This window comes from Hippoglossus hippoglossus, chromosome 21 (assembly GCF_009819705.1).
Source record: "Hippoglossus hippoglossus isolate fHipHip1 chromosome 21, fHipHip1.pri, whole genome shotgun sequence".
Classification (NCBI taxonomy): Eukaryota; Metazoa; Chordata; class Actinopteri; order Pleuronectiformes; family Pleuronectidae; genus Hippoglossus; species Hippoglossus hippoglossus.
The window spans coordinates 10980400-10995843 of NC_047171.1; the positions used below are offsets into that span (position 1 = coordinate 10980400).

The 15444-nt window shown below is 43.1% G+C and overlaps 1 protein-coding gene across 3 annotated transcripts in view; it reads left to right on the plus strand.

Annotated features, from left to right (window-relative positions):
- The first annotated feature begins 1700 nt into the window (after positions 1-1700).
- The window catches only part of si:ch211-45c16.2 (mitogen-activated protein kinase kinase kinase 13), a 30125-nt gene continuing 16381 nt past the window's right edge, over positions 1701-15444 (plus strand). The window contains exon 1 of one of the 3 annotated variants that reach the window (XM_034575250.1): positions 1701-1807. The gene's annotated coding sequence lies outside the window, so the exon portion shown is untranslated. Of the gene's footprint in view, positions 1808-8751; positions 9118-12931; positions 13243-15444 lie in introns of those variants that run through there. The other 2 variants (XM_034575248.1, XM_034575247.1) reach the window with 2 other exon arrangements.

A 15444-nucleotide genomic window follows, 5' to 3' on the forward strand; every position in this document is an offset into this window, starting at 1 on the left:
CTGAGAAGAAGTTATTTTATTTTAGATATATTTAGCTGCTACTTCTCCACCTTTAATGCAGGGCTTTCACATGTATTCAAGTACAAGTTCCTCTGAGAACTTTATTCTCCACTTCTGACAAACTGCACCCAATATTCCTCTTGTGTCAGGCGCTGGTATATGTTGCACTTTATGTCACATGTGACCTTTATCTAATCAACCACTCTTGACCTCTGAGATGAATAAAAACCAACCTACAACTTTATCATTTGTCTCCACTGCCTCTTCTCTCTGCTTGTTTGGGACACCTCAGTGTTTTGAACTCATTCATTACACATGTTACACGTATGGGATTTTTTTTCAACAGGGGTGTTCTGCACCTGACACACATGCAGCCCTGCCGTGGTTTCGGAGCAGCCTCTGCCACCTGTGATTGGCTCAGGCTGAGGTGGCCACATGGCGCAGTATCGGTTCCACGCCCTCCACATTCCCCTGTTTGCTCCTTGTTCAAATTATTCCTGCGCTAGAAAATTCAAAGATCGTCGGCACAGTCCGTCAAAACCGCTCAAGAGTATTCAATGGTTACTTGCACAAATTCATGAATTCATGTTTTTAGATGAAACTTTGTATACACTCATCAACAGTAAAACATCTGTATTATTATGATTATGATTATTATTATTATGATTATTATGATATTATGATTATTATTATCCCCGTGAAGCCCCGGCGGCGCAGCTCCATCGAAAATATACCGGGGCTATTTTTAGCCATAACGTCAGAGAGTAGAAAAAAGAAGAGCACCCACTCTGATCTTTATTAGCGCCACTAAGCCAAAAGATCCTCCAATAACCCTAACCCTATGGATAAAACATTACATACAGTTTGGAGATGAAATTGAAGTGGATTTCTACATCGATTCATTAATGTATTAAGTTAGTAATTTTCTTATGAGGTCAACTTTTCACCTCTGCGAGCCTTTCAGTCATATCTGTTTCCTTAGGTTGAGTCAAAAATCACAGGGATCATAACTCATGTCATAACGTAAATTCACACCTGTGTCGCAAACTGCAGCCACGTAAAAGACCATAAATCTGTTTAATGCATTCCTCTTTAAAAGTACCAATTATTGGTTGGCCTTTAAAAATCATCCAATATGAGCCTTTCACAGACAGATCAGTCTCTGCATTTATGTTTGCTGATAAAAACCTTTACTTTTACAGAATAAACAAAGGAGAAAAGTTTCACATTTATGTTCATATTTTATACAAAAAATATGCTTATTTTCTTAACTCTAGTTCTATATAATTGGTTTTATAGGTACTTTTTATGTATAATAAAAAAGATTATTTAATGTAATTAAATTATATTATATTAATTATATTTTAACTTTATTGAAAACATCATAATGTTTGTATTAAGTGAGCGTTTGAGCTGTTAAATTTACCCCCAATTACATACAGTTTTTTTTAATTTACCAAGTAGTTTATATGTACTTGCACCTTTACTAAATTTGTACTTTAATGCAGTAAATCTACTTAGTTATATTCCACCGCAGACTAAAGGACATAACTCTCCACCTGTGTCTCAGCTTGACCAAACAGGCGCGAGCCTATTGCGCGATAACCTGACCTCTTCCAGCAGCAGCGTGAGTCATCTCTCCCTCAGACGATCTTTGAGGACGCTCGGGGTTCACAGGTGATCGGGCCAGAGTGTCCGGAAGTGACGTGTGACGCTCACAGGACTGAACCATAGCGGACTGAACCACTGTAGTGGACAGTAAACAGAGGGAGGGGACAGCGTCCGGACGTCCGAGAGGCTCCAGCCGGTAAGAACAGTTTTATTTCTCGTGTGCTGTGACATTCAAACGCTCACATTTAGCGACAGTGTGACTGGAGTCGCGGTGGCTCGGTTCGGTTTGTTTCTCCGGGATGAAGCGGAACGTGCTGCAGCTGTCAGGGTCCGCGAGCACCAGCACGACGGTGGGACTGTTTATGAATGAATCCTCTGCAACACAACACAACACAACACAACCAGCCTGCGACACTAGTTTGACTCAAAGTGGACCTGTTCTTCTTCTTCTTCTTATCATTATTGTTATTATGATCAGGTTGTGTATTATCATTATTATTATCATGTGACTGAGGACAGTGGTGTTGAAGAGAGGCTCCAGAGAAAAACGACTCTTTCCTGGTCTGTTTTTAAACCAGGAGGAGTAAATTACAGGCTGCTGCAGGAAAGGAGGCGAAATTATACAGAGTGCTGGAGAATTGTTTGCTTTTGCAGATAGATGCTCACGATGCACTCTGTGACTCTTGACTACGTGGCTTCATAAAGAAGCGCAAGCAGATCTTGGCCGGGCAACAGTCCTGGGAGAAGAACACAAGGGTTATAACGTTCAGAGTGTTGTTTCACATTATGGTCATTATGGTTTAGAGTTATCTTCACCACATTTATCTCAGTAAGGGTACAATAAATATTATAAGATAATAAAAGTTATAACTTAATTTACATGGATAGGATAAGATAAGATAAACTTTATTGACCCCACACCAGGGGAATTCTCCAGTAGAGAGGTAGACAAAAGGGAAATTGAAAGTACGAAATAGAATAAAAACAGGCAATAAAATAAAATAAAATATAAAAAGATATATGTAAGTAATGTAACATTTCACTACAAAGAGAATATTATGGGTAGAGAAAGTAATAGAACAGAGGGCAGTGGCACAGGATGATTCCAAGTTATTGCACAGATTTAACAGATATATATGTATATGTATATGTATATATATATATATATATATATACTGATATAAGTACGTATAGTGTACATGTATAGTATAATATATTTACAAGTAACGTGCATGGTATTGATTCATCTTATGTATATCTGATAATAACATTAGTATAGTAGTGGGTGAGTCAAAGGGATATGTAACCTGAGCTGAAGAAAAACAGTGTAAGTAATAGTTATGAAACACAGCGACATTAAAGCCGAGAAATGTGATGCTTTACTTACTTCTGCATGGTAGTAAAATGTCCGTTGAGACGTAACCTTGGACTGTGGGGATTTTTCTCTTTTTTTTCACTGTTATCTCACAATTTATTGACTAAAGAAATCTTAGATCAATATGGTGGAAATTATCTGCAGATGAATCAAAGGAAATTGGAGCTATTGGCTGAAATTAAATACAAAATAATCCTAGTGATGTTTTCAGTAGTGTGTTTCATCTAAATTGTACGAATTGCTGTTTTCTTTAAATTGGCCCTTTTTTATATTTAAATACTTTATATTGACATTGGGAGCGGATCCTCTCTACATGTTTTTTTCAGTCGTCCAAACTGGACAAACTAACCACATTTTGAGTTAGAATGACAACTGAAGGCTGCCACAGGTTCTCTCTGTCAGATGTGGCGCTGGAAACACTTGAGCCTGCGTGATCGCTGTGCAGCAGTGTCCAGCTGACACCAATCACAGACGATCATTCATCTGTCTTTTGTGAGGACTCAGTGTCACAACAGTTTTATGGCCGGGCCGCTTTCCATCCCTGCACTGCACACTTTTGACAGTCCGCCGGCAGTGGAGAGCGTTACGTGTGATTGGCGGAGGCTGTGCGCTGTCACGGCTGCAGCACTGTGTTCCGCCCTCATTGTGCTGAGTGCTACATTCCCCGTAGGTGTCCACGTGTGTCACAAATGTCCTCGCCTCTCTTGTAACTGCTGCCTGACACTGTGGTGCAGCTACAGGTCACACTGCAGCTCCAATCAGCCAAATGTAGTCGCCCCCCCACTAACACTGTTGAAGGCTACACCTCTCAGGTTGTCTTTGTGTTTTTAACTATGGCACAAAGATACCTAACACCAGGGCTACACTAAAGTGTGAGCAACTACACGTGGGCCAAGGTGAGCGTTGAACCCAAACTTTGCCACTAACAAAGTATACACAACAGATTTTAGCGAAGACACAACTCTTCCTTTAACCAGAAACAACAACATCCGTTAGAAGCTGCTTCCATTGCTTTTACATTATCACTGAGTTATTGGCTCTTTTCTAAATGAAACATGTCATCTGAATACATCTCAATGGAATTCTTCACTATCTTTTTTTATTCAACAATTAAGATGTTAACTGAATACATAATTGATTGGTTATTTGTTACTAAAAACTATTGGTTGTTTAGTTGCAGCATTCATTTAATATTTTTCTTATTGTCAACAAATCCCATGAAAACACAAAATCCCACTTTACCTAACAGTATAATATAACACATCACTCTGTGCCATGGAGCTTTATTGTTGTCCAGAAATGATTAAATACACAACAGAGAGCTACACTGTTTCACTGGCTGATATTTTCCTTCATTATCACAAACATGGCCAATGCTTATATTGGCTCGGTCCCACACACATAATCCTACTGCAGTTAACGCTCAAGCACCAAATGTGTATCCTTCCACAGTTGAAAATAGTCCGCAACAACATAGCGGCCGAACAAATTGTTGATTTTATCCTTCATGGCCTTTGGGATTTGTCGACCATATGAAACATATATAGAAAAACTGTTTCATCTGTTAAGTGGTTAAACTCCCGAATTTCATCTTGAAAAAGTGGGTCACTGCAGCGATGCTGTTGCATAGCAACACGGTGTTTATCCAGGTGTCAAGACTCCGAGCCGTCGAGTTGCGAGTGGAGCAGAGCGTCAGTGGAGGCGGGATCGTCCTGATGCTGCCGTACAGCGACAGGAAGCAGTTTTTATGTAATTGACATGTGAGGCCTTGCAGCAGCAGTGGAGCCTTGCAGCTGTTCTGATCTCTCTAATCTCAGCCCTGCAGACTCGGGCGCTCCCATGTTTAGGGTCACATTTACATTTTACATTTGTCCTCAATGAAGAAGGTTGTCGTCATGTTTCATAAGATTTAATGTGTAATATTAAATGTGTCGTAATTGGTTTACTGATGACGACCCATTAAATCTGTCAGCTGTAATATAAAACACTTTTGTCTGATTTTAAAAGTTCCATGTTTAAGTGAGTGGTTTATATTGTGTACATTAGTTGCTCAATTAATTGATTAACTATTGATTGACTAAAACTATATTAGCTACTTTTAAGTACCTTGAACAATGAGGCACAGAGTTATGGAAGATACATAGAACTGTCAATGGAAAGAAAGTTAAGAACAATTCTGAAAATGTATCAATCTGAGAAAATAATCAGGGGATTAATTGATGATAATTAAAAGTAAAAATTATAAGTTTAATAAGTTTTGCCCCAATCAAATTTTTTTTATACAGAAAAATTCAGCTATTTTGATAATCAATGATTCTTGAAGTTAGTTATTAAGCAAAATGGAAAATTGTCCTTCTTAAATGTGAGGATATTGGACACTTTGAGGTTTAGTCTGGACAAAAACAGTATTTTTACATCACTATAGTTTTTTAGATATTCAGATTTTTCACGGACGATAACTCAAATCTATTTTTGCTCTTCTGAAAGCTTATTATTTGAGTGCCTGGTATAGAAAAAAAATCATCTCTTGTGTTGCTGTGGTCATCTTTGGGTTAAATCACTGACCGTGCACCACAGTGTCCCACTTCTCTCCCTTCATATCCCGTCACCTTGCCACTGGCGCTATGTAACAAAGGCATAAACAACACAAAAAGATAATTCTGCAGCTCAAGTGAAAAGAAATCAATATATTTGATATATAAATATAAAAAGATTTAGGTTTGTAGTTACTTATAGTTGACATAAATGAATTCCTAACAGTGAGCATCTGGAAATCGACATGACACAGAGAAGGTTTACACACACTGCTGAGTGTTCACGTTGAATATGCGGCAGCCATTGAAGGTCAGTTGAGTGGAAAAAGCCAAACAATAAACGTTGGGCTAAAGAAAGGATGTGAACATGAAAGTGTTGTCCCCTTTCCTCTCTCTCCCTCTTTGTCTCCATCCTCTTTCTCGCTCGCCCCCTCCCTGCTTCCTCCTCCTATTCCTCTCCTCCTTGGGGCTCTCTCCTCCTCTCCTTCCTTCTGACTGCACTGTCTGCGCTCCACAAGCTCGTCTTACTGTATCCAACAGTAGAGCCTCACATCTGTATCACACCACTGAAGGCCAAGTATCACAACTCAGCAGCTCCATTAGGACATAAGTGTCTCCCACACGTTCTTTTGGCAACTCCTGGAGATAAAGTTGTTGTGTGGTTTTATTGGACAGATGCTCTGATGGTCAGCCGCCCGTTTGGGGACTGGGATTCTGTTGAGAAGTGGGTTAAGCCCCTCATCTCTTTATATTTGGGCAGGGGTATTACAGTTTTGACTGTGTGGGGGTTAGATTAAGCCGGCGTTGTTGAACCCTAAGTGCGCTGCCTGGACTCTGCTTCTGGTGTTATGCAGGATTTGCTTGCGGGGTAAACTGGCGGAGCAGTCTGTCCTTGCTGGTTATTTCAAGTCCACAGTCATATTTGGTAAAATGACAAATTTATCTGCACTATTTAAGTTTTTAATAGAGCCTCACATCATGAAAAACCCTTTTTGGAGACTCATTCACATGAGAACTTGGATCAAAATGCAGTTTTATTTTCAAATGAAGTAACTACAATGTTTCGGTACTGTGTGTTATTTGGTCAGAGCATGTACACATGTACTATATTTACACAGTTGCGCCCTTTTTATGTACTTCTCTCGTGTGATGTTTCTGCTATAGCCGAGCTTCTATAATTACCACAGCCTGCAGCGCCTCATGGGGAGCATATTAACACACACGAGTGGAGGAGCAAGAGCCAGAGCACATGCCCAACTCTTATAGTGTGTGTGTGTTTGTGTTTGTGTGTGTGTGTGTGTTCACACAACCACACACACACATCTCCAACCTCTGATCCGTGCATCTGTGATATTACATGAATAACTGTGATGCACAGTTAATCATAGGTCATGGTATAATGGGTTTGTAGCCATGAGTAATGCTCGTCCAAAGCAATAGGGATGATTTCTCTAAATCGATCACAAGGAATGAGTGTGCAGCGTTCACCGCACGTGATCAAAGCAAATGTTAAACTGGAGCAGAGACAAAAAACATAAATACACTGTAGCTTGACTGATACATAGTATTTCTAATTCAAGTGGTCGAATAAAACAAGACATTTGAATATTTCATGAACTGGAGGTGGATTCTTTTCCTGTATTTTCAGACAAACTAAATAATTAAACAGCGCATTTTTGCTAAAGGACCAGTCAGACCCCTCCACTCACACCTCCCTTGAGCTGAGCTCCCATTGACTTTGCGGAGCTCTGACCTCACAAACTGGTCTGACCTCTCACCCCAGCAAGTGCAGGCAGCAGCGTGCACCCCTGTAATCTCAGGCCGACCACTGCCTGCCACCCACTGCAGCCCTGCACACTTCCTCATATCCCTCTCCCAGGGATGTAGACGGAGGAGGTGAAGTCTCTCTGAACATGACATCCCAGCATGTGCTCATTTCCTCCCGCCTTTGTAATTCTCTTTATTAAAATAATTAGCAGCAAGAGAGCCGGAGAGACATTTTGTGTTATCTAATGCTGTGTTCGGCATTATAGCTCTGCACACAATCCCATAAATCACGCTCGGGATTACCAGGTGCATTCAGTGAGGAGGGAGGACGGCGGAGACCTTGGCGCTCTGTCTGCTGCTCATCATCTCTGTGCTCCTGCGGTGGACTCTGCGGTGATGATGAGGGTGGATGTATTGTTGTGGTGGTGCGGGGCAGAGTCCTCCAGGAGCGCTCAGCAGTCATTGTTATGTAATTTCCTCTCTGCCCGGATTGGTCTGGCTGTGGGTTGTTGGTGGGCTCAGCATATTAATCTCACAAGCATTATCTGCCTCTCGGAATCAGCGGTGGTTGTGTGCGCGACTCGCTCATCCGTGCCTGCTTTTTGTAAAACCAACCAATCAGCCGGGCCAGCCTCTATCTGTCATCTATCTGAGCCAAACAGGTTTGTCCCTGTGCATGAAGTCAACACACGCATCTCATCAGCGTCAGCATCAGTCTTTTCTCAGGAGTTCAGGTGTTTCCCCGACTCTTCTGCCTCCTTCATTTATCTCACTGCTGGCCGGCTGATGCTGGCACTGTGTGTTTTTAGAGTGCAAGTTAAAAAAATGTGTTCAGACAGCGTCATAAAATTCTAAGCAATTTCAAGTTTTGCAAGTATAGGAAGATATTGTGAAGAAAAAACGCAATCGACTACATCAAAGTGAACAATCTCTGCTCTGGAAGCATTTCCTCTATCTCAGTGCAGACGAAACAACAACTGACCTTAAAACACAGCGGCTGAGAAAGACTTTTATTGACTGATTGTGTTGCACGTGATTTCCAAGTTTGCTGGTACCTTAATTTCAAGTTGAACCAAAACTACTGAAATTGGAGTTATACAAAGAATAGTTTGTAAGTGAAGAGAATATAATAACATGAAAATCCCCCAAATTAGACGCTCACAATTTTCATCTGATAGTGAAAGTGAACTATACTTTTATTCACGGCAAAATATTTTTGAGCTTTGATACTGATTCTAAGGGAATAACTTACCTATGAGACAGTTTAAATCACTAATATCCTGGATTAGTTCTGCCACCAATTCAGGAAGGTAGTACAGAATGATGTTATCTGATGTTGTCTGACGTTGTCTGACGTTGTCTGATGTTGTATGATGTTGTATAATGGTGTATAACAGACACACAACTGAACACACTGTCAACACACTGGAGGAAGGAGCAGGCCTTCTCCATTGTGTGGTGGTATGTATTAGTCAGTAGTCAGTAGCTGAGCCTGTTGGCCGGCTGTCTGTGCACGGCTGCTGCATGCGATGGCAGATTGGAAAGGTAAACCACTGTCAGCTTATGTGTGCGATGGTGCTTTTGTCTTATTGATGCAGGGGACACAGGAGCTGTCAGCGCTGCTGTTCCGCTTCTGGTGAAATAGTAATGAGTTTGTATAACAGAGCAGAACCAGTGTGGTTTACGGCTCTGCTGCACCCGGAGGTGAGTCCGGGCCACAGGGAGCGCTTGCTGTCCGTGCATCTGGTCCATGTGATGGAGACGGAGCAAGAGGCTTTGGTCACCGCTGGAATAGAACCAACTGAGGTACTGGTCTGGAGATATTTAAAGGTATTTATCGCTGCAAAGACACAAAGTGAAGGAATTTATCATTTTGCTGAGGGGCTTGGATAGTAATTGTTTGAGTTAAAAAACTTTTAGGCTCTCTTTCACGGAAAAGTTTTAAATTTTTCAAGATCAACTTAAAACTCATGTGGACATATCATAAGGGTGATCGTGGACTTGACTCTGACCTTAAAGACTGCGTGGCTTCATGATCATTTCATTCTCAATTAACCTGCAGATTATTTTTTTCTATTCATTGATCAATCATTATTTTATGAAATTTTTATTTGGTAAAAACAAAGTGAATGTTTTGTCGTTTGGCCCCAAAATTGACAGAGTGGAGAATTAATTGATTATGAAAATAGTTAGTGTTCGTGTATAACAGATTATTAATCTAGTATTAAATAGTGATGTAAATGATTGTTATCTGCAATCTTTGCATGGACGTCAGTGTTTTGAAGTCATTGTAACGTGTAGACTGACAAAGCTCTCGAAAACTTGGCCCACTGATTCTGATTCATGCGACAGAAACAACTGATGCTCTTTCTAAAGAAGTCTCGTGCCAGTTTCATTCCCCTTTATACTCAGAATGATAACACCTTATTTTATGATAGATACAGAGTTGTGATACCATTTGTTTTATGATGCTTAACAAAATTGTAAGTGATTATTGACTTTCAACATCTTGGCGGCACTGACACAGTTCGAAGGAACCTGAGATGCAGCGCAGAAGTCTTTCTTGTCCAGCAAGAAGATGTTTGGTTCAGCAGACGTGTGTTGGGAGGGCATGAGCAGCTCTGAGTGACAAAATAACTCTCTGCCATCATGAGCTTTGTTTTTGTTTCGTCTTTAATGCTGTAACCTGAAGAAAATTGTAATTTGTTCCCCTTTTGTCAGTCTCAAATGAAGAAGGAAAGTTTTGTACTGTAAGACAGTTTCTACCTGAAGAGTCTGTGATCAGAAACACACAAGCTCAGATTTCAGCTGCTTGTCACTCGATACTTTTAATTAAAGTTAAATGAAATAAATCATCCTCATCAAAATTGCAGGACGGAGGAAATACAATGAGAAAATCACACAACTTATAAAAACTTGTAAAGGTCTGGTTTCATCAAGCTCACAGGGCTTTTCTCTCGTTCCTGTTGTTTTTTAAGGTGAAAGACTTTATTTATATAACACCTTTAAAGACAAGGTATGTTACAATTCATAAGTTACAAGACCTTATGTCTTTCAAAAGGATTTAAAAAGAAATAGGAGGATGTGACTTGTGCTTTTTCCCCAAAAAACCTGTGTGATGTTTTTGTTGAAAGTGGTTTTACAGCCATGTCTTATTAAAACTGTTTAACACAGTTTGCTGTAGTGGCTATACATGGTTTTCTTCTACATTGAAGATTACTTGGCTGGAGGTGTTTCAGGTTTGTTTTGTGGCTTTTACTTGTTTTCACATGTGCACACAGGCTTATGATCCGCTGACCTTTGGAATTTGGGCCATAGAGCAGAGCTCTGTGTTCCCACTAGGCAAACAGGTCAGGAATTTGAATTCCCCTGCTCCTCTGGATATCTGAAGTCTCTCTCTCTCTCCCTTTGTCAATATTTAACCAGAGCTCTATTTTTGTGAATCCCCTTGCTGTGTGTTTTTTTTTTTATGTTCTGTACACAGTGAACTTATTTACGGGAATGTGTATTCAGAAATGTGGCGAGGACTTTGCCTTACGCCCACTCTTGTTCTCTCCGGGGCTACAAGAATCCTTGACACCGTGTTAATTCGGGACTTTGCATGACAAAGGTGTAGTTTTCACAGATCCAACAATCAGCCAGCACACTCACCATTCCCTCCTGTCAGTCCCATTAGAGCCAGCATCCCGGCCATCTGTGCCGTGACTCATTTGACTGTCATTTCACGCCATTTATAGGCAGTGTTTGGACACCTCCGCCGCCGCGCCCCAAGATACCAAACCTCCTTCTCTGCCAATGTCCCCTCGCATGTGTGCAGCCCGAGGGTGGATATTGGACCCCAATACCCACCCACCCCCCTCTCTCATTATATTCTTACTGCCCCCACCCCTCCACCCGTCACCTTCCCCAGAGGTTTGGGCCTGAAACGAGAAGAGGGGGGTGAGCATCTGTTCCCTGTGGCTCTCCTCTCACCCACAGGCCCTCCCTCTCAATCAGTCTCTTTTGATATCCCCTCTGGTCACAGTCAGTTCCTATATATCTGCCATTAACACACACGCACACACACTACACACACACACTACACACAAATACACCACCACCACCTCCCTCATTCTGTGTGGCACCTCCTGTCCTCATAGGTCTCTTGATTGTCTTTTGACCACTCAATCAATTTCTCAATATCACCCCAGAAATGTCGGCAGATTTAATAACAACACTGTCATCTTTATTCATCTAAATCTGTATAACGTTCAACATGTCACTCATATGAACTCCCTGTGTGTGTGTGTGTGTGTGTGTGTGTGTGTGTGTGTGTGTGTGTGTGTGTGTGTGTGTGTGTGTGTGTGTGTGTGTGTGTGTGTGTGTGTGTGTGTGTGTGTGTGTGAGAGTGAGTGCTAATGATTGTCAGCCGAGTTTACCCCCACGTATCTGAATTTGAATGCGTCATTCCTTAATTGAATTTGGTTTGAAGAGCTCACTGACAGACCTTGAAACCATACAGACAGACACTGACTTTAGTGTGTGTGTGTGTGTGTAGGTGAAAAGCAAGACGAAGCTGAACCTGAGCTCACCTCTCACTCTGCAGACCTTTGAGATGCTCACAAACCACCTGACAGGTCGGCACATGCACACACACACAAAGACACACTCAAGCTGAGGGCTTTATAATACAAAGCACAAGTGTGAGATGTTGAGAGAGACGTTAAATTACCTTTTGGGGAGAGAAAAGAACGGTTCTTCTGACATTCTGGCTCTGACCTTTTGATTTTTCACTGTCCGAGTTCTCCAGGCCGGTACTGATCGACACTATAAGTCCCATGTAAACAGGGAGACGTATGGTCACAATTGTTTTTAATGCTTTGTAGAAACACAGGAGTTTGAAGTCTGTCAGTCTGCAGAAGAAAATGTATTATTTAGTATAATTACACTCGTGTCCTTAGTGTATTTAACTATGAGAGTAGGTCTGATTAGTGTGTGAGTGCGAGGTTTGCTTCTCACCTGCACACACACACACAGAGAGAACAGGGAGGGGAGTTCTTATGAGTGACATGTTAAAAATTAGACAGATTTAGATGAAAAAAGATGACAGTGTTGTTATTAAATCTGCTGACATTTCCAGGGTGATACTGGGAAATTGATTGAGCAGTCAAAAGATAAGCAAGAGACTTACGAGGACAGGGGCCGCCACATGGACTGCTTCAGCATCATGTGTTCGGCAAAGGATCCATCACTACACAATGATAAATTAATGCTTGGTGAAACGTTTTAAAGAAAGCAGAGGCTGTGTGTTAAAGTCAACGTGTATGTTTGAAATTGAATTCGTCCGGATAAGGATACAGGACGAAGCGTGCAGTCGTACGTGGTGATGCTGATATACGCTCGGCGTGGTGAGAACTGATGACTGATCGGGAACAAAGTGCAGAAAGAGTCATACTCGTGTCCTACTTACAGAGACGCCACCGCAGCCTATAACCTGCTGCTCCCAGCTGCTTTTGCTTTGAAATATACGCCCCCCAACCCACCCACCCTCCTTATTCTCCTCTCTCCTCTTCATCTCTTGTTGCACCTCCTCCTCCTCTCAGAGTCTGTGCAGAAAGCTCCACCTCCCTCCCCTCCCTCCCCTGCTCTTTGAGCCGTGTCCTCTCTGCGTCAGACGGCTCCATTCATGAAAAGTGTGACGTGAGCAGGTCTTTTAGCGAGAGCCGGTGACGCTGCCGCCCACCCACTCACATTACAGGTGCTGCAGGAGTTGAGTGTCTGTGCGTCTCCGGGCCTCTTGTCTCCCTCTATCCCTGGTTTCTTGCTGTTTTTCTTTTCTTCTTTTTTGGATCCTGACCACCTCTTCACTCTTCCTTCCTCGGCTTTCTCCTTTTTAGTTTTTTTTCCCCCTATTTCGTCATCCCTGCCTCAGAGCTCGGAGCTGAGAGAGGACCATGAATCTGGGCTCTGTACGCTGTGAGTAATCTGCAGATGCTGTTGTCTTCTCGCCCTGATTGTGTGTACGAGTGCTCTCTTTCCTTTTTTATTGTACACGTGTATGCGTCTGCAGCGAGACATCCCCACGTCTGTGTGTTTATGTGCTATTTGCATGCGGATCAGCTGTCAGTGCTTGTTCAGGAGCGATGCTGCAGGAGTGTGTCGAGCGTTCGTGCGTCGGTGCGTGCAGGAGCTATTTTAGGCTCAGCTGTGATGATGCTGCTGCTGCTTTTTGATGCAGTGCCTCTCTGTGCCCTCTGAAGGACAGGTTGAGATGTAGGAAGAGGTGTACGAGCGGGCGAGCGGACGTCACCCTCCTCCACGTTTACATTTAGCAACAGAATCAAACAAGCGTGACCTCTGAGGCTTCACAACGCCCTGATGGCCAGAGATGACGGACTTTCTGGGGCGCACGTGTTTATTGTGCACAGCCACGGGCACTTCTGCATGTGCACGCACACAAATCGCACTCACTTTCCCTTCACTGTCTCTCATAGTCTCTTCCTTTACTCCACACCACTCGTTCCGCATATTCTCTCTCCCTGCCTGCCTCATCATCTTCGACTTTTCTCTCCCCACTCTGCGTCCTCATCTCTTTATTTACTCGGCTTGGCAGCAGGAGCGCTCTGTGTGTGCCCACCTCTGTCCTCTGCTACTAAGCGTGTTTATATAACGGCAAAGGATGAGTAGCCGGCAGCCGGGACTTTAGAGGAGCAGAGGGGGGAGGAGGGGAGAGCTCCATCCATCCCTCCATCCTTTTTCCACACAGTGTTTGAAGTATCGGCTGCAGATCCAAGAAGAGTTTGCCGTTCGGGTTTCCTCTCAAGCATCTGACTCCAGCAGCTTGCAGAGAACATGATTTCCTATTTAAATGCACATGTTGCGGTTATATTAAGAGCAAGCAGGGATAGTATGAACCCGGGAGCTAATAGAAGCACTAATGCATATTGATTTCCCAGCTTCCCATCTATCTTCAGGCAGAAGAAAATAACATGTCGTACAACACCCACTTCCTCCCACATGCTTGTGCTTATTGTTTTTTCTTTTGCTCTGTAGATTTGTACACTTTCATAACGCAGCCATTAAAACAGTGTCAGTCGCAGCCAGCCTCCTGCAATATGTGTTTGTCTGTCGTGTCGCTCCTCGTGTGTGGGTCCGTATCTGTCCTCGGCCCCTTGTTGTTGGCAGACCGAGCAGGCCCAGGCCGTCCCCTATTAAAAGAGCACAAGGGGGATTGTTGTGGCAGCAGCTGCTCTTGTGTGTGTGTGTGTGTGTGTGTGTGTGTGTGTGTGTGTGTGTGTGTGTGTGTGTGTGTGTGTGTGTGTGTGTGTGTGTGTGTGTGTGTGTGTGTGTGTGTGTGTGTGTGTGTGTGTGTGTGTGTGTGTGTGTTTCTGCTGCTGGCCGCGCAGGGCCGACGGGCCCAGTTCACACGGAGCCGGCTCCTCTTGTGTCCTTTGTTGTCGCTCCGGGAGTCTTTCCCTTTGGAGCGTGGTCGTGGTACAGTATCACGCCGCAAGCAGCCACAACCGCAGCTTTCCTTTTCCTTCACATCATCCCTGTTCACATCCCTCCATGTCTCCTTTCTTTCCTCCCTAATCTGCTTTTCTTCCTCTACTTTTCTCTGAGCTCTTCTCTCCGTCCGCTGTCTCCTTGGCCCCACTGTCCCTCTCTGTCTGTTTGCAGTCATCATATCTGGATGGATCTGGTTCATAAACGGAGCTCTGTTAAGTGTCTACATTAAAGCATCACTGGGAACAAAAAGTCTGCTTTAACTGCAAAGGCCAACGTTGAGACTGTTTGAGCTTTTCTGTGGAAACCTTTTGTGATATTTGCAGATTTTCTTTAGGAGGCTGCGTGTCCTGGTTGCAGTGCGGGCTGCAGCCTCACTGAGAGGCTGGGAGACTGAAGCTGGAGGGGAGAGTGTGTGACGTGGCGATGGCGCACACTCTTTTCTTCAGTTATTTATTTTCTCCAGTTCTGGCTGGTACCGGCTGAGGCTATTTGAGGAACAACGTGTGTGTGTGTGTGTGTGTGTGTGTGTGTGTGTGTGTGTGTGTGTGTGTGTGTGTGTGTGTGTGTGTGTGTGTGTGTGTGTGTGTGTGTGTGTGTGTGTGTGTGTGTGTGTGTGTGTGTGTGTGTGGTGCTAATGATTGTCAGCCGAGTTTACCCCCACGTATCTGA